Genomic DNA, 27785 nt, shown 5'->3' on the forward strand with positions numbered 1-27785 from the left:
GTTCCTTAGTGTTTTCTCTCTACATATCAAGACAAATGGAAAGGTGTTTGGAGGATAGCTTGTGGGCACTTCAAAGGTGGAATAGGACTGCACGCTCCTCCGCCCGCACAGTCCCAGAGGGTGCCGGAGAAGCCGCTGGAGGGAAAGAAGGAAGGAAGGAAAGAAGGGAAGGGAGGGGGAAAGGGAAGGAAGGGAGGGAGAGAAAGAAAGAAAGAAAAAGAGAGAAAGGGAGAAAGAAATGGAGCAAGGGAGAGAAAGAAAAGGACAGAGGGAGACAGAAAAAGAAAGAGGCCATTTATGCATGGGAGGTTTTGCCTTGGATTTGCCACTCGGTGGGGCGTGGCGGCAGGCTTGTGAGAGGCGAGCAGGGTGGGGCAGAGGGCGCCTCCTTCGCACCCACCGACCAGCCATGCCCCTCCGCTCGCACAGGCCCAGAGGGCGCCGGAGAAGCCACCGGCCATGCCGAGTGTGAGCGCTCAGCTTCTGTTCCCAGCTCTCCCACCCGCCTGGCTGGCTGCGCACGCTCCAGCGGCGGCAATGGCGGCAGCTTCTGTGGGAGAGTCCGGGGGCCACCGCCAATGATGTCGGAGGTTCCCCACCCCTGGGCTACAGCCTCCCCCATCCAGGGTGGGGCAGGGCCGGAAAGGCCAGCGGCTTGGAGGAACCGTGCGTGCCGGCAGAAAGGGCTACGCGTGCCGGAAGTGGCACCCGTGCCATAGGTTCGCCAACACGGCCCTAGATGAAACACTGCAACTTTCCCGCATCTGTCTCCTTTTATGGGGCTAGCCGGAGTTCAGCTGTGCGCATTCTTCTTTTTATCTCCAGTACTGTTTTACTGTGCTGGGTTAATAAGTAAGCTGCAGTCGGCTACACATCCTCCCTTCCCCCCCATATTGTTTCAACAAGATCTTTGCCCAGAGATCCTCCATGGCTGTGAAAAGATCGGTGCAGTGTACCAATCACACAAAAGTCTTCCCCCACCCACCCCCTCGACATCCTTCCATTCAATGCTGAACCCAAGAAAAATCTGACAATTCCCCGAAGTGGGGGGATGTTCACCTCCCACTCTAATAACAGGGTGTTGGGGCTAAGAATAGCTTGGTTGTCTCCTCCAGACTCAGAAGTGACGAGAGAATCATCAGCTCAAGGGAACGAAAGCATAATGACAGAAATTGGCCAGCTTACAAGCAGGGTGCCTTCATTTTCCCAGCCCCGGGGCCTCTCTGAAGGCTGCCTTTAGTCCCCTGAACCCTAACTAGAAGCTGACCACGGGCAACTGTTGGGGGCAATTGCCTTTCCTGGAGCTCAGTGAGGTTCACAGTTGAATCCCCATGGAACAGCCAGGCACAGGTTCCTAAACACTAGGGTTGCCAGGTCCCTCTTCGCCACCGGCGAGAGGTTTTGGGGGCGGAGCCTGAGGAGGGCAGGGTTTGGGGAGGGGAGGGGCTTCAATGCCATAGAGTCCAATTGCCAAAGGGGGCATTTCCTCCAGGTGAACTGATCTCTATCATCTGGAGATCCATTGTAACAGCAGGAGATCTCCAGTTAGTACCTGGAGGTTGGCAACCCTACTGAGCATGCTGGGGGATATGTCTCAACCATTGCCAATATGTTAATAATGATAATAGTACTGACCTACCTTACAAGGTTGTTGTAATGATGCCAACAAAGTTCATTCGCATGGGACGTTTTTTCATCACTTTGAAGCACTACTTAATTTGAAGCACGACTGCATATTCGGCCGCTCCATCCCCCTTTCCAACGAAGTGGGGAACAGAAGGCAGGGTTCAGCCACTGGCTGGTGGGAAGGGACAGCCAGCCTATACTCACACCGGGGTCCAGGCGCAGAACAGGGGGTGGCCCAAGGAAGGGGCATATATAGACCTGGCCCTCCCTCTTGGATACGGGCCCTTCGATTGTCCCAGCTTAGGGTGTCGGCTCTCCTTATTCCGCGTCCACGGACAATTCCCATGATGCACTGGAATGACACTTAGGGGAGAGTGAATACAGCACGTAAGTTCGGATCCAACGGAGCATTCCATCTGTGGAGCATGACTTTGTCACACACGCATAAACACACACACATGGGAAATCTTCCCATCTACAGAAACACTCTAGTGAGTCCAAGTAGCAGGTTGGATCCTATGGAGGATGCCTGCTGATGGAAAGGGAGGAAATTTTTGCTGATTCCCCCTCCCGCTGCAGATCTCTGACTCCCCCCCTCCACATGCTGTTCCTAAGGGCCTGCTGTGCCCCAGGAGCAGCATGGGGGGGCATTTTTTACTGCAGACAGAGGGAAGAGGCAAAGAAGGTCTGGTCTGCTGGCAGAATTCCTTTCCATCCATGAAAATATTCTATGCCATCCAAGCCACGTATTTTTTAGAATTTTTATTTTTGTATAAAAGGGTACAGAAAAAGAAAAGGAGGAATGGAGAACAGGGGTAAAGGATATTTCATTGTCCGGGCCCCGACTTAATTCAAACTTAACAGAAAGGAAAAAAAAACTAATATCAAAGCTTCTAACTTTCATCTAAAATATTAAAACTTCTTAAAACTCACTAAAACGTAATACATCCCCCAGACCTCAAAGTAATTTAATCCAGAAGGAAACTAATACCCTTTCTATTGTTTAAGATAAAAATTTAAAACATCCTGAATCTCAAGTTCTTATAAGTCATTGGTATCTTAATGTGTAGAATAATTCATTTGTCAAGTGAATAATAATCATAAAGAGTTGGCATTTCATCACACATTCATCTATTATTTTCTTGTTAATCAGGTAGGTTAGCCTCCAAGCCACGTATTTGAAGAGCTTTGATTATTCCTATTTTTGAAGTAGTATCTATCCATTGTGTCCTGATCTGGATGGGCCAGGCTAGCCAAATCTTGTCAGATGTTAGAAGCTAAGCAGAGTCGGCCCTGGTTAGGACTTGGATGGGAGACCACCAAGGAATTCAGGGTTGCTATTCAGAGGCAGGCAAAGGCAAACCACCTCTGTCCGTCTTTTGCCTTGAAGCCCGCCATGGGTCAGCTGCGACTTGACGGCACTTTCCACCCCCTTCCATCCATGCTGATCACATCCTTCCTCCATGCCAATCAGGGCAGTTTGCATTATTTTCTTCTTGCAAAGAGCCCTGCGAGGTAGGTCAGGCTGAGAGAAAGACTGCAAGTCGAAAGGGAACGATGAGAGGAGTTGATATAGAACCACACACATCAGCAACCAATTGTCTGCATCCTACTAACAGACATTATTAACTCCCTAGTACTGAAGATGGTTCAGGAAAATGGTGCTGTGCATGTGAACAAGATCTTGGGGTACAGGTAAGTTAAATATGAGCAGCCAGTGTGATGCAGCAACCAAAAAAGCTAATGCGATCTTGAGGTGCATCAACAGAGGCATTACAGTACATCCAAATTGCAAGATGTCATCATTCTGCTGTACACTGCATTGGTCAGGCCGCACCTGGAGTATTGTGTGCAGTTCTGGAGGCCTCGCTTCAAAAAGGATGTGGACAGAATGGAGCGGGTGCAGAGGAGAGCGACAAGGATGATCAGGGGCCTGGAGACCAAGCCCTACGAGGAAAGGCTGAGGGACTTAGGAATGGTTAGTCTGGAGAAGAGGAGGTTGAGGGGGGACATGATTCCTCTCTTTAAGTATCTGAAGGGCTGTCACTTAGAGGAGGGCAAGAAGCTGTTCCTGTTGGCAGCAGAGGATAGGACTCGCAATAATGGGTTTAAATTATGGGCGGAAAGGTACTGGCTGGATATTAGGGAAAAGTTTGTTACAGTAAGAGTTGTTCGACAGTGGAATCAGCTACCTAGGGAGGGGGCGAGCCCTCCCCCCCCCCCACTGGCAGTCTTTAAGCAGAGGCTGGACAAGCACTTGTCAGGGATGCTCTAGGCTGATCCTGCATTGAGCAGGGGGTTGGACTAGATGGCCTGCATGGCCCCTTCCAACTCTATGATTCTTTTATTCTATAATTTAGACGTGGATTGTAAGTAGAGTGGCATGTGCTCAAGACCTCCAAAGGCATGGTAAAGCTTTGGTTTCTCAGACCCCGTCATATAAATGATACTATCAGTGCTGCAAACTGTACTTGCTTGAACCGGTCAGACATTTGGGTATGTAGCAACAGCCTCCATTCCAAGGGTATTTGCAGAGTATCAGGAGATAACGTCAGGCAGCTGCCTCAAGATAGCCGATTTTTATTTTCCGTTCGAGGAGACAGGGAGCTCTGACCCACGGAGCGCAATCCCCTAAGGAAATCTCTCTGCATGCCCCCTCCCACCCCACTGAAATGAACAAGGGTTGCAAAAGAAGGATTTTTAGAGCTCTATATCAGCGGGAGGAGGGGGATGCTGTTCGGGTTCTCCAGCCAGCGTGGTGTAGTGGTTAAGAGCGGTGGTTTGGAGCGGTGGACTCTGATCTGGAGAACCGGGTTTGATTCCCCACTCCTCCACATGAGCGGCGGAGGGTTATCTGGTGAATTGGATTTGTTTCCCCACTCCTACACACAAAGCCAGCTAGGTGACCTTGGGCCAGTCACACTCTCTCAGCCCCACCTACCTCACAGGGTGTCTGTTGTGGGGAGGGGACGGGAAGGTGATTATAAGCCGGTTTGAGTCTCCCTTAAGTGGTAGAGAAAGTCAGTATATAAAAACCAACTCTTTTTCTTCTTCTTCTTCTCCACCAAAAAGGCACCAAAATGTCTTAGGCTCACACGGGGCAATTGCAACTGTAAGGGCCCCCATGATATGCTTTCACTCTGAGATATGAGTCTGCATGATCCAGATAGTAGCGGAGTTTTAAAAAGGAAGCCCTATAAGCGCACGTGCTATAATAAACTCCCGCCGGCAACTCGCAGGAGCTTATGTGTTGCCCGGGAGGCCCCAAATCAGCTATTTTCGCGTAAATGGCAAAGGCCTCGCTGGCTGTACAGCTTTTCTTCCCAGCTGTTCCGCAGAGTAAATCTGTTCTATATCGGTTTGTTTACCTAGTCTGCTGTAGGAACAGTTCCCATGACGGTCTCCGTTAGCAAGGGCCCGGAGCGCAACTTCCAGAAGAGATGGAAGAACCCTGGGAGTTTTAGGGTGGATGCCGGCATCGAATGCTTGCGGCATGTGCTCATCGAGGCCTCAAAAGGCAACGAGACTCCAGGAAGCAGCATCAAATCAACCCTGCCTTTGAACACATGAAGCTGCCTTCTACTGAATCAGACCCTTGGTCCATCAAAGTCAATATTGTCTACTCAGACCAGCAGCGGCTCTCCAGGGTCTCAGGCGGAGGTCTTTCACATTGCCTACCTGCCTAGTCCCTTTAACTGGAGATGCCGGGGATTGAACCTGGGACCTTCTGCATGCCAAGCAGATGCTCTACCACTGAGCCACAGCTCCTCCCCTTTCTCTTCTACTTACTTGCTTTTCGGCATCTACATTCACCCAGATTAAATATTTGGCTATGGACAGGTCCATTTGCCAAGTATTCTGTTAAGATTGCACCTGCTGATCTACATGGGATTTACATTGGCAGATTCCTTGTGCAATCAGTAGGGTTGCCAGCTACAGGTTGGGAAATACCTGGAGATTTTGGGGGTGGAGCCAGAGGGGGGTGGAGTTTGGGGAGGGAAGGGACTTCAATGGGGTATAATGCCAGAGTCCACCTTCCAAAGCAGCCATTTTCTCCCGGCGAACTGATCGCTGTCGCCTGGAGATAGGCTGCAACAGCGGGAGATCTCCAGCCACCATCTGAAGACTGGCAATCCTAGCAATCAGTGCAATAAAAAAGGTGGGATTATGTCATTCTGAATGATTTACACATGTCTCCAAGGTGGAACTGATAGATTTGGAATTTCTCTGTTTCTATTTCCCAGATTTTGTATGGAGCGCTGCACTTGTGTGTTTCCCCCCCCCCCCCCAGTATGTAATTAAGGCACACATGTGCATCGGTAAAACATGAACTTGATAGCCTCATATGTACGAATGTCTCGTGATACTTTTGATGCAGCATGGCACCGATGCAATGTGCAGCTATGTGTATCAGTAAAGCATCACACTCAAGTATTAAGACTGCTTTTGTGCAGTGTTGTAGCAATGTGCTTCAATGTGCATCAGAGATGTAAATGAATGGAAAGAACAAAATATTCTAATTAAATAAGAAATAAGAAATGTGTATGTGTGCCATCAAGTCACAGCTGACTTATGGTGACCCCATAGGGTTTTCAAGGCAAGAGATGTTCAGAGGTGGTTTGCCATTGCCTGCCTCCGCATGGGCGGAGAGTCCTTAGAGAACTGTGACTAGATCAAGGTAACCCAGCAGGCTTCATGTGGAGGAGCAGGGAATCAAACCCGGTTCTCCAGATTACAGTCTGTTGCTCTCAACCACTATGCCACGCTGGCCCACAAATATGAAATAAATGTTCCAATTCCAACAGTTTAGCCATTATGTGAGTTAATTTATTGGCCTTTTAAAATTCGTTGTGCTCTTTTAAAATGTGGTGATCTTTATTTTATGGGGAAGGTTTAATTTCCCCCACACACACACACACAACGTGGATCAAATCTGGCAGCTGTCCTGCTATGCTTTGGCTGTATAGTGGGATATTTTCTGAAAGAAGGAAGGAGGGAAATGGCAAAATTTGCTCATCCCTAAAAGTAAGGGATGCTCTGACCTGGAGGGCCCTGGCTAGCCCAGTCTCGTCAGATCTTGGAAGCTCAGTAGGGTTGCCATGATCAGTACTTGGATGGGAGATCACCAAGGAAATCTAGGGTTGCTACACAGAGGCAGGCAACGGGAAACCACCTCTATTTATCTCTTGCCATGAAAACCTCTTGAGGCTGCACCTTGACAGGACTTTCAAGAAGGAGGAGGAGGAGGAGGAGTTGGTTTTTATATGCCAACTTTCTCTACCACTTAAGGGAGACTCAAACTGGCCTACAATCGCCTTCCCTTCCCCTCCCCACAGCTGACACCCTGTGAGGTAGGTGGGGCTGAGAGAGAGTGACTTGTCCAAGGTCACCCAGCTGACTTCATGTGTAGGAGTGGGGAAACAAATCCAGTTCACCAGATTAGCCTCCGCTGCTCATGTGGAGGAGTGAGGAATGAAACCCAGTTCTCTAGATCAGAGATCACCACTCCAATATTGGGCTGGTGTACATATGTATCCCTATGGCATTTACAAGGCTAGGTTGAGACATTTTGCAGCTTCTGACACTTTTCATTTTTGCTAAATGGTGAAGTTTGTTAGCCACAAAAGGGGGTCACTCCCAGAATTCTCCTTTATCTCTCCTTTCTGGGCCTTATTTAAACATTACATTTTTGGACAGTGTGTAAAATGCTGCGTTCAAGACAGAGAGAACTCACCGATGAGATGCTGCTTATGCTATGCTTCTCATTTAAGCCAGGCCCTCAGTTTTATACATGTGCAACACTAGCATGCTTGAGAGTTTGGAGCCTGCGTTGGGGGTGACGCTGGTGTGTAGGGTTGTGCAACAACAACAACAACAGTAAATTTCAGGTGTGGGTTTATTGGGCCAGATTTTTTGTGGTAAACTCGGAATAAGCTGAATACCCATACTGATAAAGGGGTATTTCGACTTTATTTTTGAGGTTACTGAAAAATTAGGGTCCATTATAGTCTATGGGGATTTTTTCAAAGCTCCTGTGGGGGCATTTTTGAGGTACAGTCCCCAAATTTGCAATGTGGCTGCAAGGGACTCTCCTTAGATGGTCACCTAAGTTTGGTGAACTTTGGGACGCAGGGTCCAATTTTATGGGCCTGCAAAGGGGTTGCCCCTATCCTCCAGGCATTTGCGAGCCGAGCTGTTCATCAGTGTTTAGGTTCAGAAGTTCAGCGTTGCCAAGGACTGGCAACGCTGGAAAGAGCCAATTGACAGGCTGGCGCCTCAAAGTCTGGGGGCCCTGTTCATATCTGGGGCAAATAACATGATGTCCACACTAATTAGTTTCAAAACTGAGGGAAACGGCTTAAATGCAAGAAAAATAAGGTATGGAAAACATTTCTTTTGGTGGCAAATGACATCATGTGAACAGTCCTTTATTATGGTCATCAAAAAATCTGATTTCAAGAGATGGTCACGTTGCGGGGAAATGAAGCTTCTACTCGGGGCGACCTTCAGTTTCAGAGCAGGTTTTGAGGGTGATATCAGAGCCAGCTGAAGTCTCAACCATTGGGGGCTGTCTGAAGGAGATTGCTCATCCGCGTGGATGAGGAAGTCTCCTTCAGAAGCCTGGTGGTGTGAGCAGCTGTTGAAGTCGGCTCTTTATAGTTGGAGGATATATCCCTCCAGACGGGACTGGTGAGCCCCGTCTTTTAAACAACCCTTATGCTTTATCCGAATTAACCCACTGAATGGTGATGGACAGATGGTTGTGTGGTTGGTTGGTCAGACCAAACTGGCTCTGATTACACGACCCCCTACCTCAAAAGGTTGGGGCCCTAACAAAACCAGTCAAAAAAAGATAGAAAAATGGGAGAAAGCACAGAGCCATGCATCTGAGTGAAGGCAAATAGCCGAACCTGAAAAAGCCGACTATTTATTCAACTTTTTTGGGAATCGCCTATTTGACTTCGGGTAGATCCCCAGGTTTTGGTGTTCGGTAAACCCAAAACCCCTTTCTCAGCTTTCCACCCTTCTAGCTTCAGATGATGGGGCAACCAAAGCAGGCCCCCTGAAAAGGACCACAGTGGTCAAGTAACTTCACATGGGAGAAGGCAGTCCTTCTGACTGAATACTGAATACTGACCCCAAGCAGGATAGGCCTTTAAAGGTCAAAAAGCCGCAACATGAATCGGGCCTGGTAGCCTGGGTAAGTGGAACAAGACTGGAGTGATAAGGTCCCTGTGACCCACTCCAATCAGCATTCTTCCTGCTGCATTCTGTACCAGTTGTAGCTCCTGTACACTCTACAAGGACAGCCCCACATATAGCGGATGCAGTAGTCTAATCTAAATATTACCAGGGCATGCACCACAATGGCAAGATTTTGTTTTGTAGGAAAGGTCACCATTCAAAGCTGCAGAAAGGCACTCCTGATCGCCACTGCCTCCACTTACCGAACAAAAGGAGGTCCATTAGTACCCTCAAACTAAGAACCTCCTCATATGCTCTTCACAGGCTGGCTTCCGTGTATAGGCTGCTTCTACCAGATAAGATAGCTTAGCTGGCTTAAAGGTAAAGGTAGTTCCCTGTGCAAGCACCTGGTCATTCCTAACCCATAGGGTGACATCGCATCCCAACGTTTACTAGGCAAAATATTGTCGAAGGCTTTCACGGTCAGAGTTCATTGGTTCTTGCAGGTTATCCGGGACACTGTCCTTCAGTGTTACTCCTCTGAAGATGCCTGCCACAGCTGCTGGCGAAACGTCAGGAAAGAAAATACCAAGACCACGGTCACACAGCCCGGATAACCTACAAGAACCAGTTTACTAGGCAGACTATGTTTATGGGGTGGTTTGCCATTGCCTTCCCCAGTCATCTACACTTTACCCCCAGCAAGCTGGGTACTCATTTTACCAACCTCAGAAGGATGGGGAAGGCTGAGTCAAGCTTGAGCCGGCTACCTGAAACCGACTCCCGTCGGGATCGAACTCAGGTCGTGAGCAGAGCTTGGACTGCAGTACTGCAGCTTACCACTCTGTACCATGGGGCTCTTAAAGGACAGTCAATTCTAGATTCCTCCACATTGTAACATGCAGATTAAAAAAAATCTTATACCTAAGTTCGTAAGTCATTTTTAACACATGCAATATTTGCAGTTCCAATCTGGATTGTGCTCCAAGTGCTCCCTTTTCAGAAACTAACCACCTTATAAAAGTTGGTTTACAAAATTATTTAATTGTCCCCTCTCCATGTCATACGCGCAGGGAACTAATCTCCCTGGGTGGGTATAGTGTAGGGGAGCCAGTAGAAAGCGCACACAGTTGGAGGACGAGTATCTGCTTCCCTCCCGCCTTCTGAAGGCCGCCATCTCACCAGAGTTATATTTAGCCCCCGGCATCTGTGGTGACAGTCATTTTTTCAGTATTTAGGAAATGCTACTGCTGCCTTCTGGTGGGATGCCAGGTGCTACTGGGAAAACATTTGTTAGGATTATTTTGGGAGCTCCCAGAGCCAGAGGGACCATCAATCACCCCTGTGGAAAGCCATTCAAATCAGTCTGAGCCGCTCCGGCTTTGCATGTCAGTTGGGATAAAGGAAGGAGCCGCAAGATAATTCCCCTACCTCCATCCCCACAAAGTGTGTTTTCTAAAGTACATTGCTGGGGTAAACCACTTATACCCTCTGATTTTTGAGAGGTAAGGATTGCACACATGATTTCTACTAGCATTGTAATGGATGTGCGCATGGAAGAAGAAGAAGAAGAAGAAGAAGAAGAAGAAGAAGAAGAAGAAGAAGAAGAAGAAGAAGAGTTGGTTTTTATATGCTGACTTTCACTACCTTTTATTAAGGAGAATCAAATCAGCATACAAGCACCTTCCCTTCCACTCCCCACAACAGATACCTTGTGAGGTAGGTGGGGGCTGGGAGAGTTCACAGAAAACTGTGACTAGCCCAAGGTCACCCAGCATGAGTAGGAGTGGGGAATCAAACCCGATTCGCCAGATTAGAGTCCGCCGCTCATGTGGAGGAGTGGGGAATCAAACCCGGTTTGCCAGATTAGAGTCCGCCACTCATGTGGAGGAGTGGGGAATCAAACCCGGTAGTCTCCAGATTAGAGTCTGCCCCTCACGTGGAGAAGTGGGGAATCAAACCCAGTTCTCCAGATCAGAGTCCACCGCTCCAGACCACCGCTCTTAACCACTACACCATGCTGGCTCTCCATGTATGGCAGGGGCGGGGAGTCTAAGATCCCTCTCTCCACACACGCCACAGTCGCAGCCTGAATTGGGCACTTGGGAAGCCCAGAATATCAGACCCTGCTTCTCCACTCAACCAGGGGGCATCCCCAGAGGAAAGCATAGTGGGTAATTAGGCTTAACAGAGAGGGGTGTATTCAACCCCCCCCCAGACACACACAGACATACACTTTAGTGTCCCTAATTTGGCAAATAGGTCATATTACAGTACGACATAACCTTCCGATGAACTTCAAATCCCCGTTTGTAAGAACAGAACAAAGTACAGCTGCAGCTTCTTGTAACTGTGTGGTTTTCTTTCCCCTCTAATAAGCAGCTGATTAAAAAAAAAATTGATATCAAATGAATCCATAAACTGCCCAGGCTTGCTTCTGTCATGCCTTTTTTTTTCATATCTGGAAAGAAGTGTAGTAAATAATAGATAAGTCTGAAAGGGTCGAGGATCGCTGACTCCGGCAAACGCTTTGAGCACCGTCATTAAATTCTGCCCCTTCATTTTTTATTTAACAGATGAGAGCGTTTCTTTTCTTTTCTTTCTTTTTGTAGGTTAGCAGTTTGAATCAAACCGAGGCACTGCGAGAAAGAGCGGTCTCGGTTCCCCCAACTGCTAATTTTAGAGCAACGCAGCGGACTTTAATGGAACAGCTGTGTACGGTAGAGAAACGGGTTTGTATTCTTAAATGGAATTCCTGGTACCAAATACTGACAAAATAACAGCGGTTCTTGTGGCACCTAGAAGACAAATTGATTCCGCGTGACAGTCACATCTGGCTCATGAAAGCTTACGCCCCGATACAGCCTTTTAGGGGCCTCAGACTCTTTGTGGCTTCGGCCATAGCTAACTAACACAACTACTCCCCAGGAGGAATATTCACACATTACGGAGTAACAGTAGTCAATCTCAGGGTGGTGGCTGGAGATCTCCTAAAATTACAACTCGTCCCCAGGTTACTGAGATCAGAAAATGGCTGATTTGGAAGGGTGCACCATATGGCTAGGGTGGCCAACCCTGGGTTGAGAAATACCTCGAGATTTGGGGACAGAGCCTGAGGAGGGCGGTGTTTGGGGAGGGGAGGGACTTCAGTGGGGTATAATGCCAAAGAATCCCCCTTCCAAAGGGGCCATTTTCTCCAGGTGAACTGATCTCTATCAGCTGGAGATCAGTTGTAATAGCAGGAGATCTATGGAATGTTCCATGCCCGACTGTGAAATATAAGCAGGAAATAGGGTTGCCAGGTCCCTCTTTGCCACCGGTGGGAGTTTTTTGGGGGCGGAGCCTGAGGAGGGCGGGGTTTGGAGAGGGGAGGGACTTCAATGCCATGGAGTCCAATTGCCAAAGCAGCCATTTCTTCCAGGTGGATTGATCTCTATCAGCTGGAGATCGGTTGTAATAGCAGGAGATCAGCTGCTACCTGGAGGTTGGCAAAGGAAGCAAACTTGTAAATGAGTACATTATGCAGGCCCACCAAACATTCTTCCTGCTTACCTAGAATACAAGTGAAGAGAGGTACCTGGATTTCCATTTGCCATGAGCATTAATTCTCTGAAATTGAAAGCGATTTTTTAAAATCACAGAATATTTTCCTCTCTGTCTCTCCACTTTTTCTAGACTCCCAGCCAATTTGGATTCCGTTCTCTTACCTGCAGTCAGCTCAGACAACCTGACCACAGGAAAACTCCCTGTTTAGTTACAAGCAGCCTTGTCAGGCCTGAAGGGCTAAATTTGCCGCTCTTGTCTCATCTTCAAAGCCTTCCGTAAAACAATAATTAATCCCTGCAACCTCCCTCTCGGGGCAGGTAATGCTATCATTCATGTACTTGGAAGCCGAAACAAGCAAATTAAGGGGACTTTCCCAAGAAAACGGGGGGGGGGATTTTAATTGGATGGCAATTAAAAAGATCATTAGAATTAAGAACACTCTCCCAGCAGGTTCGAAAACACTGCCGAGTAACAGGCTAAATCACCATATTTCTTACGTTCAGAAAACAGCATTGTAAACACAACAGGGCGAAAACGCACGGTCGCTTTAGCCTTCTTTATTCCCTGTTTCAGCCGGGATTCAGCCAGGATCGAACGCATGCGTTTCACCAAACGTGCGCTCGATCCTGGCTGAATCTTGGCTGAAACAGGGAATAAAGGAGGCTAAAGCGACTGTGCGTTTTCAGTGGCTCCTAGGATTGCCAACCTCCAGGTGGGTCCTGGAGATCTCTCAGAATTTCAAATGATCTCCAGACTACATACATCACAACGTCACTTCTTGTTTGCACAGGATGTTATAATCCCGGGGATTCTGGAACTGCTGCCCCCCCCCCCTCCAAATTTTTCACCAGTTACCAGCCTTAGGCTGGGTTGGGAAATACCTGGAAATTTTGGCTGCGGAGCCTGAGGAGGGCGGGATTTGGGAGGGGAGGGACTTCAATGCTATAGAGTCCAATTGCCAAAGTGGCCATTTTCTCCAGGTGAATGGACTTCTATCGGCTGGAGAGCAGTTGTAATAGCTGGAGGTCTCCAGCTAGTACCTGGAGGAATGGTACAAAAAAGCACATAGACGGGATACAAAGTAGCAATATATAATAGGTGACAATACAGCAGCAATGTAAACCAGTTCCCAGTAGGATACAAATGTGGCCACATTTGTATCCTACTGGGAACTGGTTTACATTGCTGCTGTAGAAGATTGAATTGAAACAGACTATTTTTTAATGTAATTGATTTACTACAAAATGGATGGCATACTATGGGGCTGAAGAAAAGAATGTGAAACGGCCATCCCCCATTTTTTGGATTTATACCTGCAATTGGATATCCCAAAGGAACTGGTTATCATTGAAATCCAGAAGAGGACCTTTGCCTCTTGATTCACACCAAAAATTACTTCATACTTACCTTGTATCTTTGTATATATTTACCGTAGCAACTTAGTAGTTAAGATTCTATGTTGTACACTTGCCTTTGTCTTTTCTATTACTGTCACCTATTATATATTGCTACTTTGTATCCCGTCTATGTGCTTTTTTGTACCATTCCTCCCGTGCTAATTTCCAAACCTTATGGTATAGGCATGGAGGTGCCCTTGTTTTTGATTTGCTAGTACCTGGAGGTTGGCAACCCTTCTGGGAACCCTACCTATGCCCCAGACCATTCAGTATGTCTGTCTGTCTGTCTGTCTATCTATCTATCTATCTATCTATCTATCTATCTATCTATCTATCTATCTATCTATCTATCTATCTATCTATCTATCTATCTATCTATCTATCTATCTATCTATCTAGCCATCCAACCTACCCTTGCTCCAACCCACCCTTGCTCCAAGGGATTCACATGGTCCTCCATTCCTCCATTATATCCTTAGCACGACCCTGGAATGCAGGTTAGGATGAGTGACAGCTACATGGTCTGACCAATCTAAGCACTTCACTGGTTCTTTCTTCTTTTACCGGCTTTTCTTCTTTCCTGGCTCCTCTGTAGGAAGCATTGGCAGCCAAAATCCTTCCTGCCTATTAGGCTTGCCAACATCCAGGTGGTGGCTTGAGATCTATTACAACTGATCTCCAGGCGACAGAGATCAGTTCCCCAGAGAAAATGGCTGCTTTGGAAGGTGGACCATTGACATCCCTTCCCTCCCCCAAACCCTGCCCTCCTCAGGCTCCACCCCCAAAATCTCCAGGTATTTCTCAACCTCGAGCTGGTAACCCTACTGCCTACCCATCCAGACAGGCCTTGACACTACCTCAGCCTTCTGTGACATATGGGAAGCGCAGCCAATCACTGCCAGTGGTTTTGTTTTTGTTTTTTGGTTTTTTTGGAAAAAATTTATTGGATTTTTAGGGTACAAGATAAAACAGGGGAAAGGAGGGGAAGGAAAAATAAAATAAACATATATTTCTGTGACAAACCACCACATCTGATACTTGACACATTAACACATTATGTTTCTAATCTAAAATTAGAATTTTCATTGTGTTTCTAATCTGAAATCAATATTCATAATAACCTCAGCAATTTCTATTTATCTCTACTATTAGTCTATATTCTTCATTATCTTCTGTTACAAAATTTTATAATACTATAGTCTATACTATAATCAAACTACATTAGATTTCATTATCAACTATTGGGTATCTTACTCTGCCAATGGTTTTGTGATCATCATTACTTATACGAAATATCTCAGCGCATAAAAGTTTGGCTGAAACAGCAAAGTTTCACAGAATGCATACACACAATGGGTTCTTGATCGCAGCCTTTTGGGGGCTTTCCCCCTCTATTTTGATTCCTGGCTTTGATACATTGATATTGTAGGGTGAGAATTTTCACTTGTGACAGCTCACTTACTGGCACAAAAAGCTGAAATGAAAGAAATGGGTGGGGGGGAAGCTGAAAAGAAGAAATGAGGAAATAAAGAAGTACCTGAAAGCTCTTGAGCAAACAGGAAAAGCTGAAGGCTATGCTTTGAAGAATTATTATGAAAAGGAACTCGGTAATTTTTGAAATTGCATTTATTATTAGGGTTGCCAGGTCCCTCTTTGCAACCGGTGGGATGTTTCTGGGGTGGAGTCTGAGGAGGGCGGGGTTTGGGGAGGGGAGGGACTTCAATGCCATAGAGTCCAAAGCTGAAATGAAAGAAATGGGGGGGGGAGATGAAAAGAAGAAATGAGGAAATAAAGAAGTACCTGAAAGCTCTTGAGCAAACCTGATGGACAAACGGTCTGATTCAGTATACGGCAGCTTCAAGTGCCACGTGAAGTTTCTTTCACTGGCAAAGGGCAAAAAGTTGGGCCAGTCGTTCACTGTTCGTAATGTCCTTTGCTTGTCTCTAAGGTTGCTTTTCATTGGATCCAGCAAATAACACAAGCTCCAGACACCCCATAACACAAGCTCCAGGCACAAGGTTGGAATCACACACATGCATGCATGTGCAAATATTATATATCGTATAATTTAAAAAGAGAGATTTTGGAATGGAGCCAGCAGAGGAGAACAAAGTCTTCACTTTGGAACTAATTCCAAGAAGACACTTTAGCGGGGAGTACTAAGACAGCAGTTCCTTTCTAGGTAACTAACTAGGGCCAACCCTGGTTCATTTTTTGGTTCATGAAGTATCTTCTTAAAGAAAGAAGTAAATTAAGAACAAACTGAACCAGGGGTGAGGGAAGAGTTCGAAAGAGATGAACTTTGCTTTAGAGGTAGGACTTCGGCATGTCTATCTTTCTACTAAGTCAATCCAGAAGAGTAGAGGGCACCGCAATTTCAGAAAGATGTAGACAAGCTGAAACGTGTCCAGAGGAGGGCAACAAAGTTGGTGAGGGGTCTAGAGACCAAGTCTTATGAGGAAAGGTTGAAGGAGCTGGGTATGTTTAGCCTGAAGAGGAGAAGACTGAGAGGGGATAATGATAGCCATGTTCAAGTACTTGAAGGGCTGTCATATAGAGGAGGGTGCCAAGTTGTTTTCTGTTGCTCCAGAAGGTCGGACCAGAACCAACAGGTTGAAATTAAATCAAAAGATTTTCAGTCTAGACATTAGGAAGAATTTTCTAACAGTTAGAGTGGTTCTTCAGTGGAACAGGCTTCCTCGGGAGGTGGTAAGTGCTCCTTCCCTGGAGGTTTTTAAGCAGATGGCCATCTGTCAGCAATGCTGATTCTATGACCTTAAGCAGATGATGAGAGGGAGGGCGCCTTGGCCATCTTCTGGTCACGGAGTAGGGCTCACTGGGGGTGTGGGGGGGAGGTAGTTCTGAATTTCCTGCATTGTGCTGGGGGTTGGACTAGATGATCCTGATTGTCCCTTCCAACTCTATGATTGTATGAATACCAACAAGAGTAAAGGAAACAAGCTACTCTAGCTGTATTGGGGGGGGAGCAAACTCTATGGTACAACTTCCTTCCTTGGAAAATGGGCAATGCAAAGCACTGTTACTGGGTCTCAGTAAATGATGGCTAGCTCCTGGAATGATTATCTCGTACAGTGTGCTCCAGCGAGAAGAAGTCTTCGATATCGAACTCCCATAGAATGTGGAAACAGATGCATTCTATAGTAAGACCGATATGGTAACAACAGAGACCGATGTGTTAGCTGCAACACGGACATGAGAAATTGACACACAAATCACAAACACTCTTTTTTTAAAACCGAGAGCCCAAAGTGGCTGTTACAAAAGTAGCACAGCTAAAGAAGCTGAAGTACTCGAGCCCCATTGAGAGGATTTCCACGACAAGGAAAAGAATCTGCCAACATTTTCTCGTGTCACAACCGAGGTGTGCGCAGAGATGTCTGGCGCTCAAGTACTCATGAATTTCCTTTCAGCTGACCAGGTTGTCAGGAGATCTGGTGCTATAATGCTAGTAATAGCATTTAAAGAGCATTATCCAATATACAAAGTGCATGTATTTTCTCTTTAATAATCCTCTAAGAAGAACATAATCTCCAAATTGCAAATATCCTTCAACAGAACTTTCTCCTTGCCAGACTATTTCCGCTGGTTAGAAAGTCATAAATTCAGGCGAGTTTTCTTATTGGCAAGATGTAATGCCCTAGACTCAGCTGAGACACAAGGGCAATACAATAACATTACTGCAAAGAACGAAAATGCCCATTTTGTCCAGATCAAATAGACTCCCTAGCCCACATACTTTTAGCATGTCCCCAAAATAATATTGCGCGAAATAAATATATTACTCCCTGGATAAAACAGCTAAAGACACTTTCTGAGAAGCGAATACTGTGTTATCTGCTGTCAAATAGATCGGTCAATTGCGTGAGAGATGTGGCAACTTTTTTCTTCATAGTATCAAGGAAAAATTAAATTTCATTTCCCCTTTTTAAAGTGTGAAGTGGTTGATGGATAGCCAGGGGCTGTTAAATCTATGGAAAGGAAATTGGGAGAAAGTGGGTTAAGAACATAAGAAAAGCCCTGCTGGATCAGACCAAGACCCATCAAGTCCAGCAGTCTGTTCACACAGTGGCCAACCAGGTGCCTCTAGGAAGCCCACAAACAAAATGACTGCAGCAGCATTGTCCTGCCTGTGTTCCGCAGCACCTAATATATTGGGCATGCTCCTCTGATCCTGGAGAGAATAGGTTGTATCCTACTGCACTTTTTCTTCAAGTCCATGGACCCTTCCTTTCACCACTAGGCTCCTGTGCCCTCCTTGAGCCAAAGGAGAGCACCACTATTACTGTTTGACATGACCCGATGGCTTGCCCGTGGCTTTCCAGGAACTTCTAATTGCATCCACTCTTCCTCGGAAATCTCAGAGCACCGTTCCCACAGTCCTTCCACTCAGGCCAAATGGCCAGAACTTCTTAGTTTTAATATTAGTTTCATGTGCCACTCTCTCGACTGATTCACGGCAGAGGCGAGAACTGAAGTAGACACTTGATAGGCTGATATGAACAAACTGAAATTCTAAAGACAGCTATCTGTCTGAAATTCTCTTGTTTTGGATTTCCTGCATTGAGGAGGGAGTTGGACAAAATGAACTATAGGGGCTTTTTCCAATGCTGGCACTGTAGAACTCTATTACTATGACTTCCTGACGCCTAGATCAACCTTTTCGCTTGGGGGTGGGTAATTTGTGATCTCTGCTCACGACCTGAGTTCGATCCCAAGGGAAGTCGGTTGCAGGTAGTCGGCTCAAGGTTGTGAACTTAGGCAGATCCTGAGAGGGAGGGCAGGGAGGGTTGTGTCCGTGTTTGGCTCTCATGGCCCTTTCTTACATGCTCAGGGTAACCCTGGGCTCAAAGTATCTGTACATGTGGTAGCTCAGTGGAAGATCTACTCCATTACATCCTGGCCTGCCCTCCTACATTGAGCCTCGGAATAAGTTCCTGGCCAATATTCTTTCCACTTTCCACTTATTATCTGATGCTGATAAACTAATTTTCTTGCTTTCCGATACTGACCTGTTTGTTTCCTGGAAAATGGCACTTTATGGCGTGGCCAGGAAAATCAGGGCAAAGAAAGCCATCGAATGAGAAAAGGAGCCAAATTGGTGTATTTTAATCTTACGACTTTTAATGTTTTTATATATTTTTAAGTTGTAATATTGTCTTGATTGTAAAGGGCTATGCCCACGCACAATAAACATGACTGGCTTTCATGCCCAGGGTAATGCTGATCGCCACTTTGGGGTCAGGAAGCAATTTTCATCCAGGACAGATTGGCCAGGGATCCTGGAGGGTTATTTTTTTTTGCCATCTTCTGGACATGGAGTAGGGGTCACTGGGGGTGGGGGGTGGGGAGGTAGTTGTGAATTTCCTGCATTGTGCAGGGAGTTGGGCTAGATGACTCTGATGGTCCCTTCCAATTCTATGATTCTATGACTCAGCCTTCCATCTCCCTAGAAGCTAAAATGACTAAACTGACAAGAGTCACTGGAAAAGACAATAACGCTAGGAAAAGTAGAAGGCAGCAGGAAAAGAGGAAGGCCTGACAAGAGATGGATTGACTCAATCAAGGAAGCCATGGCCCTCAGTTTGAAAGACTTGAGCAAGGCTGTTAATGATAGAACATTTTGGAGGTCAATATAATTCATGGGGTTGGCATAGGTCGAAAACAACTTGATGGCACTTCAAGTTCACACACACACACACACACACACTAGTTGTCAAGATATTACTGCAAGTCAATGCAGAGTTGAAACAGCTTTAACAAAAGGAATATGCTATAAGTTTTGAGAATTAAGGTCCGTTCTCATGGTACTCTCAAGTTGTGGCTGAAATGTCTGGGAGTAAATCTGCTGTAAGTAAATCTGTGTTGACTTTGAACAGCTGGTGATGGCGATTTATGCATGGTCGCTTTGACCTCCTTTATTCCCTGTTTCAGCCAGGATCAAATTTTTCAGTATGCACGCAACCTCATTCCTTGGAAGCTCAACGCTGTCTCAACGCAAAATGAACCTGACTTTTCCCACTCTTCTTCTGGCCCAAATTAAACCGTTCATCCTGGCTCATTCCGGAGTCACAGAGCATGCATGCTCCGTTCTGAGGTTGAGCTTTTCCAAACTCCTCAGCATGCAGACAGCCAAACAGGGGAAGCACAGAAGACTGGCTTCTCTCACAGCCAATCACGAAGCGGTGTGTAAAGGGGCGGGGATTCAAGTGCTTCCTGCTTCCTGTTACCTCGGAGCTCTTTCTGAGCAAAAGAAAGGCTTTTTTAAAACGAGGATTGGATTTCTCCCCCCCCTCCTCTTTCAGATTGCTCTGTGTTTTATTTTTGTTCTTAAAATGCTTTTTTTATGCGGCAGTTGGGTTTGGGGGGAAGGAAATCTTCTCTCGCGAGGTAAGCCAATTACAGATCAGCATTTAAAGGGGTGGGACTTGATTTGAACTTGGGAGACTGCTTTTCTGTATTCATTGCTCCATTAGCACACAGTTTCGTCCCTGATCATTCAAGCCAATGCAAACAGTTTCCCCCAACCCGGGTTGCTTTGATCCTGGCTGAAACGGGGAATAAAGGAGGTTAAAGCGGCCATGCATAAATGACCCAAATCTGCTGTAAGTAAATCTGTGTTGACTTTGAACAGCTGGTGATCTGAACCAGTCGCCTGAATTTTACCGCCCTCTATAGAGCTCAGGGGGATTGCAGGTTGCTGTGAGAGTGGCTACGCCCCTGACGGCAAATACGCAGATCGATTTTTAATAAGGCCAGTTATTAAAGATGACTACAAATCACCTCACACTGAAGGGGACATGAAACCAAGAAGCCCTTCTTGTTTGGTTTTCAAATATAAGAAGCAGATCTTGCTCCAGCTCACTTTAAAAATTTCCCCATTAAACGAGCCGAGCAGATAAAGGGCCACTTCAGCCTTATCATTTCGAAGATGGACAAAGTGAAGCATTGAGTGCCGGTGTGGTTTTCCAGAGCGCTGAAAGAGGCCGGGCGACAGCGTCAGCCCAGAGAGTGGAAAGATGCCTGCCTGCTTCAAAGGAATTCTGGAGGAGGGACTGACGGAATCAGGAATGATTTGAGGTACGATCCACCCCATCGGTTAAGAACTCCCAAGCTCAGATCTCTGTGCCTTAGGCTTGCCATTGCCTGCCTGCAGAAGGTAGACCTTGGCCCTTGGCCCCAGTCCCCACCCCTTGAGAAACCAAGGAGTAGGAGGAAAAAATGGCTAGAAAACCGCCTCCATAATGATGCTCTAGGAGCTTCCCCATATTGTCAAATGCTGGGAAATGTTGAAGATGTGATGTCAATTTCAGGGGATGCTCTTGGAGTTTCCTCTAATCTCATAAGAACACAAGAAAGGCCCTGCTGGATCAGACCAAAGTCCATCAAGTCCAACAGTCTGTTCACACAGTGGCCAACCAGGTGCCTCTAGGAAGCCCACAAACAAGACGACTGCCTGTATTCCACAGCACCTAATATAATAGGCATGCTCCTCTGATGATGATCCAGGAGATAATAAGTATATATCATGACTAGTATCCATTTTTCCAAGTTGGGCTGTTGTTTTAACGACTTTTCCCCCATTTCCCCCCAATGTCCCACTGAGCAGTGTCAGGGTTGATGGGTGGAGGTTTCCCATCACAGCGGGAGACTTGGTAAGCCTAAATGAGACCTCTATAACGGGGGCCTGGCACAGGTCTAGGATTGCCAGCTCCAGGTTGAGAAATACCTGGAGATTTTGGGGGTGGAGTCTGAGAAAGGCAGGGCTTGGGGAGGGGCTTCAATGCCATAGAGTCCAATTGCCAAAGCAGCCATTTTCTCCAGGGGAACTGATCTCTGTCGCCTGGAGATCAGTTGTAATAGTGGGAGATCTCCAGCCACCACCTGGAGGTTGGCAACACTACACAGGTCAGTGGTTTAAAAACTAGACCAGCTGGCTCAGTTGTGAAGCCTTCTCAAATGCTTCCACCTGTTGCCTGGGTAGTGTAGATGGGGGAATTTAATATTGGTCTTACACAGAACAATGTGGAAACCTGGTTGGGGTACCGGGCTGATGCCTTAAGCGGAACAGCTGTGATATTTTTATTGGGTATATTTGGTTAATAGAGCAGAGTTTGCCCAGTCATGGAAGCGTGATATTGAGTGCAGTAAAATCAATCCTCCCAAGAAGTAAATTGCAAAAAAGTAAAACTTTTATTCAGGTAGGTTCTGTTTGCATTCTTGTTGTAGTTGATAGAAAGATTGCAAGCCTAATCTAAAGAATACGCTTCCCTAAACAAGTGGCCAGCTTTCCCAGGGTCACATGAGTGCAAGTATGATATGTCATGTCTACAGGACAGACCTGTAGATGTCTGCCTCCATGTGGTGAAGAGAGGAGGAAAAAAGGTCATTTATGCATGGGTATCTGCATTCACGTTCATCCCCATGTGTCTTGGTTGTTCCTTGGAATCATGCATAAGTTTTCTGTGCATTAGAGATGACCTCACTGGCAGCCCTCACAGATCCCGGAACTTCCCGTCCCTCTATTAACCCAATTCTTCCCTCTCCCCTGAACTCAGCCCGCATGAAATCCCTATGCATAAGGGAAAGTGCGGGATACAGAAGCTTGGTTTCTCTCATAGCAAGCTACAGCCAATTACAAAGCAGCATGTCAAGGGGCAGGGATTCAAATACTTCCTGCTTCCTCAGAGTTCTTTCTGAGCAGAAGGCTTTTAAAAACGAGGGTTGGGTTTTTCTCCCCCCCCCCTTTCAAATAGCTGTGTTTTTGTTCTTAAAATGCTCTTAAAATGCTTTTTTATGCTGCAATTGGGTTTCGGGGGGGGGAACTTTTCTCTCACTACAGCTAATTACGAAGCAGCATTTCAAGGGGCAGGGATTCAAATAGTTCCTGATTTGAGCTTGGAGACTGCTGGTGCAGAGACTCCCAACAGGAAAGTGTGGGTCCAGCGAGCAATGAACCTCAGGTAAAGCTCCCATGCATAACCGACCTATGACTACTGAGAGAGCAGGAGGAGGGGTCAGAGGGCAGATCCTAGGTTCAGACAAAACGAAGCATCCCAATCAAGAGATAATACCTATACACTTAGAATGAATTAGTGCCCCCCAATGTCCAAGCTGCTGAGTTCTTCTCACTCCAACAATTTTGCCCAGAGCAGCAACTGTGTTTTCTATTGTGAGTGTTACATTCCGGCCCTCACCTTTTGCTCCTTCGCCAGTAGAGGAGTGCATGCACTATGCGGATCCTGTCTGTTGTGGTCAACCTCACCTACCTCGCGGGGTAGCTGTTCATTTATTTATTTAGAAAAATTGCATGTAGGGTTGCCAGGTTCCTCTTCGCCACTGGCAGGAGGTTTTTGGGGCAGAGCCTAAGGAGGGCAGGGTTTGGAGAGGGGGAGAATTCAATGCCACAGAGTGCCAGTGTGGTCCAATTGCTAAAGTGGCCATTTTCAGTTGTAATAGAAGGAGATTTCCAGCTAGTACCTGGAGGTTGGCAACCCTAACAACGAATCTCCCACCAGTGGCGAAGGGAGACCTGGCAACCATACCTGGAGAAAATGGCAGCTTTGGAGGAGGGACTGTATGGTAATGTACCCTGTTGATGTCCCTCCCCTCCCCAAACCCTGCCCTCCCCAGGCTCTACCAGTATGGTGTAGTGGTTAAGAGGGGTGGTTTGGAGCGGTGGACTCTGATCTGGAGAACCGGGTTTGATTCCCCACTCCTCCACCCCCAAAATCTCCAAGTATTTCCCAACCCAGAGCAGGCAACCCTATTCTCAGCCTAACCTACTTCACAAGTGGTTGGTTGTTCTAATAAAATGAACACCTGAAGCTGCCTTATACTGAATCAGACCCGTGGTCCATCAAAGTCAGTATTGAAGGAGGAGGGGTGATGTTGTAAACCATTTTGGATGCCCATTGGAGAAAGAAGAGGGGGGAGCATAAATACCTACATAAAATATATAAAATAAATCTTACTGTTGCATTTTGCACCAATAGAAGCCTCTACACCAACACCACATAAAACAGCACTTCATCCACCTTGCATTACCATCAACCAGTAAAAATGTGTGCAGGAAACATGTTTTCTGAAGGCAGGGTACAGTTCTACTCTGAACCGTTAAGAACCAAAACATCTTATTCTATGGGGAAGAGGGCCGGAAGGTTCTATAAAGGCAATTTCCTTCCTTCACCCCAATTAACTACAGGCCTAATTGCAAAGACAGGGCTATTTTCTCTGTCACACACCCTTTCTTCTCCACCCCCTGAGTTTTCATCTTTCTTTCTCTTTCTTTCTTTCTTTCTTTCTTTCTTTCTTTCTTTCTTTCTTTCTTTCTTTCTTCCTTCCTTCCTTCCTTCCTTCCTTCCTTCCTTCCTTCCTTCCTTCCTTCCTTCCTTCCTTCCTTCCTTCCTTCCTTCCTTCCTTTCTTTCTTTCTTTCTTTCTTTCTTTCTTTCTTTCTTTCTTTCTTTCTTTCTTTCTTTCTTTCTTTCTTTCTTTCTTCTTCCTTCCTTCCTTCCTTCCTTCCTTCCTTCCTTCCTTCCTTCCTTTCTGTCTTTCTTTCCCCCTATCATCTGTTACTGTCTCATCCGGACGAATCTAGTCTGGAGACTTTAAATCTTAAGAAAACAATGCCCAGCCACCATCTTCAATAGTACGGAGGGATCCGGGCTCCCCCGCATAGCTCCCCATGTAACACGAACTTCACTACAAGATTAATAAGATTCCTTTTTAGAGGACAAACCTGACAGAAAGAACCGCGGCGAGCAGGTGGACTTGTGGCAACAAAGGCAAGAAAGCGCAAGGATCAAATGTAGCCTTTGAACGGGGCTGCTCAGCCGTGTATCAGATATCTGCCAATTCCCTGAAAATCTTTCACTCAGCAGCAGTTGTTAGGCCAGGCCGAAGGCGAAGATTCGGGTCTTAATTAGGCCAGGTGGGGTAACGCCTCGCAAAGAAGAAAGGATGTGAGACGGTGCGGCGAACACCCCGGCATTAGCGCACATGTCGTTTTGCCAGCACAATAAAGGGGTGCCTCCTGACGGAGCAGGTCGCACAGATGTAACTCGGGCTTGTCGGAGAGAATTGAGAAACAAAGGACACGAGGGGACTGTGGGTACATGTCACATTCAGGCATTCTGGTTGGGCAAGGTTGCCTCCCGAGTTGCCAAGTTCTGGGTTGGGCTGAGAGATTTCCAGTTCCTTACTAGTAGGGTTGCCAACCTCCAGGTAGTAGCTGGAGATCTCCTGCTATTACAACTGATCTCCAGCCGATAGAGACGAGTTCACCTGGAGAAAATGGCCACTTTGACAATTGGACTCTGTGGCATCAAAGTCCCTCCCCTCCCCAAACCCCGCCCTCCTCAAGCTCCACCCCAAAAACCTCCCGTTGATGGCGAAGAGGGACCTGGCAACCCTACTTACTAGGTCAGGCTATGGTTGCCAACCTCCAGGTATTCCACAAGAAAAGAAGGCTCAGTGCTGTAAGGATAATTGGAGCAACCCAAAACAGCACTATAACACTATAAAGCAAATAAGTGAATTTTATAAAGTGCAAAGTGAATAAATATATACAGCATATACAAAGGGAGTACAAACAGATACAAAATTTACAATAACAATCCAATAAGTATGACTTATCAAGAGGATGCCAAGGATCCTGATTCAACAGGTAAGTTCAAGTAATCAACCAATTAAGGTATCATTTGATATTAGAATTTTTTGAATCATTCAAATTCTTTTTAGGTTGCAGTTATTGGAACAAAGCCACAGGAAAAAAGATGTCAGACGTGTTGTCTAGATCGGGACCACGTTTCGCATATGGCTTCTTCGGTGACCTGTATCAATAATAGATATAAGTATAAGTGCCTTAGTAGGTGTTGTCTCATAGGGACCGCAAAGATTTGTATCCAGGTCTCCAAAAGGTCCTGGATACAGGTTTGGAGACCTGGATACAAATCTTTGCGGTCCCTATGAGACAACACCTACTAAGGCACTTATACTTATATCTATTATTGATACAGGTCACCGAAGAAGCCATATGCGAAACGTGGTCCCGATCTAGACAACACGTCTGACATCTTTTTTCCTGTGGCTTTGTTCCAATAACTGCAACCTAAAAAGAATTTGAATGATTCAAAAAATTCTAATATCAAATGATACCTTAATTGGTTGATTACTTGAACTTACCTGTTGAATCAGGATCCTTGGCATCCTCTTGATAAGTCATACTTATTGGATTGTTATTGTAAATTTTGTATCTGTTTGTACTCCCTTTGTATATGCTGTATATATTTATTCACTTTGCACTTTATAAAATTCACTTATTTGCTTTATAGTGTTATAGTGCTGTTTTGGGTTGCTCCAACCTCCAGGTATTAGCTGGAGATCTCCTGCTATTACAACTGATATCCAGCTGATAGAGATTAGTTCACCTGGAGAAAATGGCCACTTTGGCAATTGGACTCTATGGCATTGAATTCCCCCCCTCCCCAAACCCTGCCCTCCTCTGACTCCACCCCAAAAACACCCCAAAAGTCGTGCGGGGCATGTGTGCGTTGTGCAGGGTGCGCGCGTGTATCATGCACCACCAGCCATGCCCCTGCAAAGCTCCCACTGGTGCAGCAAAGGGACCTGGCAACCCTACCCATGGGCAGACTTCCCCAAGTAGCCTGTCACAACGAGTGAAAGCCAAGAGGAGCCAAAACAGCCCAATATGTTACGCAAATGCTCCAGATGGTAGTTTGCATACTGGTCAAGTCATTTTCAAAAGGATTTATTTTGACCTCTTTTGTTCAAACGTAGCAAATTATTATTTTACCCGCGCTGATGAAGTCATTGCAACAGGCATTGGTTCAGACACCTCTCGCGCTCCCTTGATAATTAAGGTGGAAGCTCGTTCACAGTAGACAGCATAAGTCAACACAGGCGCTCAGGATCAACGCATCTCCCATTTACACAGCTGGCGTTCGATTGTTATTGTGTTGTTATTATTAATTTTCGCTGAAGTGGTAGGTGGATGAAGTCGAGGCAATTTGCTTCGTTAAGTATCTTCGTGCAATCCTCTCGTGGAAACATTTGCCGAGCCGTAAAACAGTCAGTCTTAATTTTTGATGATGAAAAGGGTTTGGAATAAGCGAATTAAATTTGATCAATTTGAATGTATTCATACCAAATCTCAATATCATAACTGGTGGTTGTGAAGTGTGCTATTAGGTCTCAGCCAATTTATGGCAACCCTGTTGGGATTTCAAGGCAAGAGATGAAGAGAGGTGGTTTACCATTGCCTGCCTCTGCATAGCAACCCTGGACTTCCTTGGTGGTCTCCCATCCAAATACTAACTAGGGCTGACCCTGCTTACCTTCTGAGATCTGATGAGATCAGGCTAGCCTGGGCCATCCAGGTCATAGCTAGAGTTGTCAGGTCCAGGCTGGGAAATACTTAGAGATTTTGGGGCGGAGCCTGAGGAGGGCGGGGTTTGGAGAGGGGAGAGACTTCAATGCCCTAGAGTCCAATTGCCAAAGTGGCCATTTTCCCCAAAGGAACTGATCTCTATCACCTGGAGATCAGTTGTAATAGCGGGAGGTCTCCAACCACCACCTGGAGGCAACCCTAGTCATAGCCCATATTCTAACTACCAACCTCACACACTAGGGTTGCCAACTCCAAGTTGGGAAATTCCTGGAGATTTGGGGGCAGAGGCTGGGGAGGGATCTCAGTGAGGTTTAATGCCATTGGGTCCAACCTACAAAGTAGCCATTTGCGCCAGAGTAGCTGGGTGGATTGGCGTGCAGTTGACTACCAAAACCACCCACCTGCCACCCTAGCAGTCAGACTTCTTTCCCACAGCCAACCAGGACTCCGTCCTCTTCATGCAGTAAGTTCTCAAGGGTACTGGAGCACCAAGGGGTCTCCCACTTATTTTTGCACAAGCCAACCCACTACCTCCACTGACAAGGGGAAGAGGGCCCTGGTTAAGTGTTAGTAGGGTTGCCAACCACCAGGTACTAGTTGGAGA

Source organism: Euleptes europaea, chromosome 6 (genome assembly GCF_029931775.1).
Source record: "Euleptes europaea isolate rEulEur1 chromosome 6, rEulEur1.hap1, whole genome shotgun sequence".
Lineage (NCBI taxonomy): Eukaryota > Metazoa > Chordata > Lepidosauria > Squamata > Sphaerodactylidae > Euleptes > Euleptes europaea.